The 5,186-nt window shown below is 44.5% G+C and overlaps 1 long non-coding RNA gene across 1 annotated transcript; it reads left to right on the top strand.

The window, feature by feature from the left end:
- The first annotated feature begins 433 nt into the window (after positions 1–433).
- On the top strand, positions 434–3,240 carry LOC125942944 (uncharacterized). The gene is made up of 2 exons (XR_007465436.1): positions 434–508; positions 3,075–3,240. It is a non-coding gene; the product is annotated as an uncharacterized LOC125942944 (long non-coding RNA).
- The last annotated feature ends 1,946 nt before the right edge of the window (positions 3,241–5,186 follow it).

Raw genomic sequence — 5,186 nt, 5'->3', positions numbered from 1 at the left:
TGCTAGCGTGTGCAGCGTAGTGCAGCTTCCATATGCACGACGGTTGCTCATGGTCATCGACGTTGGTAGTCGTGATGGAGGAGACGTGCCACCAGGCGTCAGCGTGGGTGCATCAACGCCTAAGGGCGCTTTAGCCACAAAACACCAATAGACATTATATATCAATGTGCAATAAACATTACACTACTTCTGTGAAGACACGTTTCACTTTCGTGTTCTATACCGATTCCTATATAAGAGGGATCAACCACATTTTTTAAATGTCGCTTTCTCTCTCTCTGCGTTCCATGCACGCGAAACCGGTTGCTTTTACTAGAGTGTGCTAAGATAAGGCCGTGACTGCTGCGACCAGGGTCGCAGCAAACAAAAGGTGCCCAAAACGTTTGCTGCAACCCATGACGTCACGTCCGCTATAACCCATGATGTCACGTCCGTTTATTTTCATGGCGGCTGTTTTTCGGGGCCGGTCGCGTTGTGAAGCGGTCCGTATTGCGTGCCTTCTTACAGAGTAAGTAATCCATTTTACCACTCTATATGCATCTAATAAAAGGTTGGGGCTGTCAGCTGCTTGATGTGTTGCCGTTAGTTATCTTGCGCGCATATTTTGCCTCGTGGCCGCGTCAAATTGCAGCCGGCCCGTGGAATGGGCCGTGGCATCCCATATAAAGCTATAAAGCTGATCCTCCGTCAGGATCGTTAGTACGTGTACAGAACCATCCAGTAGTGTGGTTCAGTGAATGATGCGTGAGAAAACGAGGACGCAAGAAAATCCTGGCATGGTGAGCTGTTCCGCCAGATCGTGTTTTTGCGCGAGATGGTCGAACAGCTTTGCTACTGCTTTTCTACAGCTTTGCTGCATTTCATTTAATCATCACCTGCATTCTTTTTAATAAGACAAATGGCATTACTGCGCGAAAGAGCGTCTCGGAAGTTTCCCAACAGCCAATGCCGCCGTGCCTGTTGCATGCACGCTAACCAGCTACACGCTGTCCTGATGCAGTTGGAACGATTATGACGCAGTATCAGCCTGCTACTGCGGGCTGCAGGATCACGATGACAATAAAATTAAAATAACTAAAGAAACTAATGCAGTAAGTGTGGTGTTCAAACGTTGCCAAGCGTGATAAGCCGACCTGCCTCGGAAGATGCGTTGAATGAATCGGCTTTCTAAAGTCAGCTTCGCCGCAGTAGACGTGTTACGCGGTGAAGCTTACCCAAAATTTATTGCAGTGAAGCATACCAAAAGTGAAAGGGGCCGCTATCACGGGACATGTATATGTTCCTTAACTACGTACGCGCGCACTCGCCTTCGCCCATCACATTACGCGCGCCCAGGAGCGTAATAAGTGTATTGGCAGGTGTACTCACACATATGAAAACTGCCAAGAAAAGCTGGTTAAGGCAAGCTCTCTTGTCGAAACGTTTGCACCAGCCTGTTCGACCACTGTTATATCACCGCAGTTTGTGTATTGCGGTGAAGCATACCGATAGTGGGTAGGGGTCACGCGAATCGGGAGTGTAGGGTTTCAGCCAGCGACGAATCCTACCATTCTCAACGTTCTAGTCTCAAGAAAGCTCATTTTTGCGCCAGGATGACGTTTCGACAACTTTTGTTGGCTGTTGGTGATGACACAACTCTTTTACAGATAACATTCTCTAAGCCTTTTGAAATGACAGGGAGCACTGACACCGGACGATAATTTGACATGTCATTTCTGTCCCCTGATTTAAACAGTGCAGTCAGCTTCGCCTGTTGCATTTTTGTAGGGTAAACGCCAGTAGACAAGCAAACATTGAATACGTGGGTGAAAACAGGCACTTTGCTTTGTTCAGTACCTGTCATACTGCTATTAAATTTTCCTTTCCTTTTAAAGTGCTTACGTACATCACATCGCAAGGAGTCACTGTGTAATTAGTGGCCTCGTCATGTTAAAAAACCAGGCTCTACTCAAGAGAGGTTGGGGTTAAGTACCTGTGAATTTTTTTTAGAGGGGTAGTTTTCTGAGAAGAAATCAGATGCCAGAAACAGACCTGTGGTATCCTGGGTTTGAGTATTTAACAGTGGAAAGGATACAAAATACATTATATTTCTTGTCTGAAACCAACAAGTAAGTGAAATATGTAAATATATTAAATAGCGTCCATGGAGCAACTGCAAGCTGTGCACACCTAGACCCAAAACGCGCTTCTCTTGCTCCAGTCCATGCAGGCTGTCAGCTGCTTTGTTGAAGCCTCTAGTACATTCTCAGTGGTGCAGTAATTTTTGTCTGCATTTTGCTCAAGTGTGCCCTAGACATAATTGAGTGATTTGCAGTTGCAACTGGACTGCAGCCTCAGCTTGGGAGACCAGTGGTAGGGCACATTTTGTAAAACTAAGCTACACATAGCATTACCAGTTTGAGCAGAGACCTGTTTATATATGTGTCGTCTTTAGCATCTAGATTTTTTACCATGAATTTAGAAAAATGTCCAGCACATCGAGTCCCTAGATTTGAAATGCTGTATAAGTTGTCTTCTTGTTCATTGCGGTTGCGCATAACTTCTGTCCAAATAGGAGAGCACTTCTGCATAGCACATCAAGGACCATTCTTATTAACATGCCTTCCTTTTATTTATCTTACCTACAATCAAGAGCACACGTATATAGCACATGAATGTGCTGTGCTTGAACTTGACTTACATTGCCATGTTTAGTAGCACAGTGCTCATAGTCGTTGTTGGTTCATTCAAGCTAAGCATTACTACAACCTTTAACTGTAGGTATTATGGTGTGAGAGCAGAGAAATGGATATGAAAAGACAGTTGAGCACATTAAGGTAACATCTTTTTGTGTGTGAAAAGGTGAAAGATACACAAAATGGGATAGAACACGTGCACTTTCATCTTTTCTCACAACAACAACAACAACAAAAAAAAAAAACGTCGGAGGAATAAGGTTCCTTCACTGTGCCATAGAAACTATATGTTTGCTCTCAAATGTAATTCTGATTCGTTGGATTTGTTCTTGTGCTGTTTTTCTTGAGTGTGCTTTACTTTTTACACGTCAATGTTTCAAACTCGTTTTTTTTTGACAGACTGAACATCCCACGTCTTGGTTTGACTTCCTGGTACAGGATACTTGCAGTTGGCATGGAGTGGTGAAGCAGCATGGTGTACTTTTATTAAAAGCACAGATTTCACCAGTATAGAAGCAGTTCATCAAAAAAAACATGTGTGCTGAAAATAAAGTGTTCCTACCCAGATTCCTCAGTGTCTAATTATGCTTGTATCTCTGTGTTCTCTTCAGCAAAACCACTTATATGGGGAATTGATTGTGATAAGTGCTTGTGAGAGTTTTCAGGAAGAGCTTTGGACCCTTTTTACTGGTGCACAGGTAAAATGTGCACATGCTGTAAAATTGAAACACCAGGTGGAGTAGCAAACACCAATGCTTGATGTGGCATTTGTCGGGCTTGTGTGTCGGCACATTTTCCATACAACGATATACTCTAGGACAGCATGCTAGCACTACAAAGCACCCATCTTTTATGTTAGGTATAAATTACTGCAAGCTCTTTAAAGATGGTCACAAGAGAAATGCTGGCTTTAATTCAAAACTAAAGGTGAAGGAAGCTGTGCAAATGTATTGAGAAATTATGCAATCTGTGCCGTTTACTCAGTTCAGGTAACGTCCAAACGTGCCATAAGGCCTTGATAGCTGAAACCTGAGTAACAACTGGTAATGGCAATTAAAGAATCTTGTTACACCTCTAAAAATGAGGCAGTGAAATGAAATTAGTGTCACCATTCCTTTTTGTTAGGACTTCGTTTGGGTTGAATATACTGATTGTAACAACACAAAGTGGAGGGGGTGATGCACATTAGAGAAATGCTAGTATATTTTTATATTCCACCTTCTCTACATTCCAAGTGCAGTAAAGTTACCATGGAAAGCTACAGTCCCTATTGCAAAAACCAGCGTCTTCCAGTGCCTTCCAGCGTGAAACCAGCGCGTTTTTTGACACTGGGTGGCACTGGGAACGCTGGCGCACGCTGGCGCACGCTGGAGTCACTGGGAGTCACTGCGACACTGGTGAGATTGCTGGAGAAGTGCTGGGTCACACTGGACGAGACGCTGGTGTCACTGCTATGACGCTGGGGCGCACTGGTGTGCGCTGTACACGCGCTGGAGTTCGCTGGCTCGTACTGGGGACTGCGCTGGTTTCGTTTGTGCTGCACTGCCGGAGTATAGGCGCTGTTAAATATTAAATGCTTGATACAATTTTATGGGCATCTCCTGTCCAAAAACAGACTCCTGTCCTAAATATAGCGCTATAAGTTGGGATCATAAATGTCTATTTCGTGTCGGCGGTGCTGCAGCTTGGAATAAAGGTGCGTGATGCTAGCCCATGCATATGCTACACTTGAGATCACTTTCGCTTTGTACATTTCCCTTTTGACTGTGAGGATAGCTGTATTCGGGAACGAAATTACGCAAACGCAGATAACGCCTCGTTTTCTAGTAGTTTGTACGCAATCGATGACTGCGAGTTGTCGCAGTGTTGTACAGTCGACACGAAACCGAGCAGCCGTTCAGCCGCGTTCGAACGGACCTCAGAAAGCCTGCCGCTGATTGATATTATCGCACCGACAACAAAGCCGGGATGATTCGTGCGCTTCCACTTTCCCTGCTGTACTAAAAATAATAGTTAAAAGGTTCTGAATCTCAAATACAAACATTTTCGCATCCGCCCGGTACCCACACCGAGATCGTTCGCTTCAACCGAAGGTTAAGCCTACCGTACGTGACCGCCGAGTTTGTCTACACTCTATCGGCCCGTCTGGGCTGAGGAATCAACAAGTCTAACGAGTCTAATCACTCTGTAGTTCACCTTTCCCATCGGTGTTTTTAAACAGACCATTATTTCGTTTGTACAGTGTCAGCATAACAAGCGATGAGCACCGATATGACGTTATAAACATACCTATATGTGCTCTCGCCGAAGGCTGTCAACCGCATTAACCGACCGTTTCTCTTACGGAGATATGTGCTTAAACATACGTGTCGATGGAAAAGCATTGTCGAGTTATGGAAATGTTGCATGACCGTTGCGCGAAGAATAAGAAACGGCTGTAAAAATTGGCAGTAACGGCCCGTACAACATTCCGGGTGGGCGGTTCATTTAAGACTTTTTTTGTTGTTAATA

Source organism: Dermacentor silvarum, chromosome 2 (genome assembly GCF_013339745.2).
Source record: "Dermacentor silvarum isolate Dsil-2018 chromosome 2, BIME_Dsil_1.4, whole genome shotgun sequence".
NCBI classification, from domain to species: domain Eukaryota; kingdom Metazoa; phylum Arthropoda; class Arachnida; order Ixodida; family Ixodidae; genus Dermacentor; species Dermacentor silvarum.
Note: the sequence above shows the minus strand (reverse complement) of the source record. Positions and strands in the feature narration are given on the sequence as shown.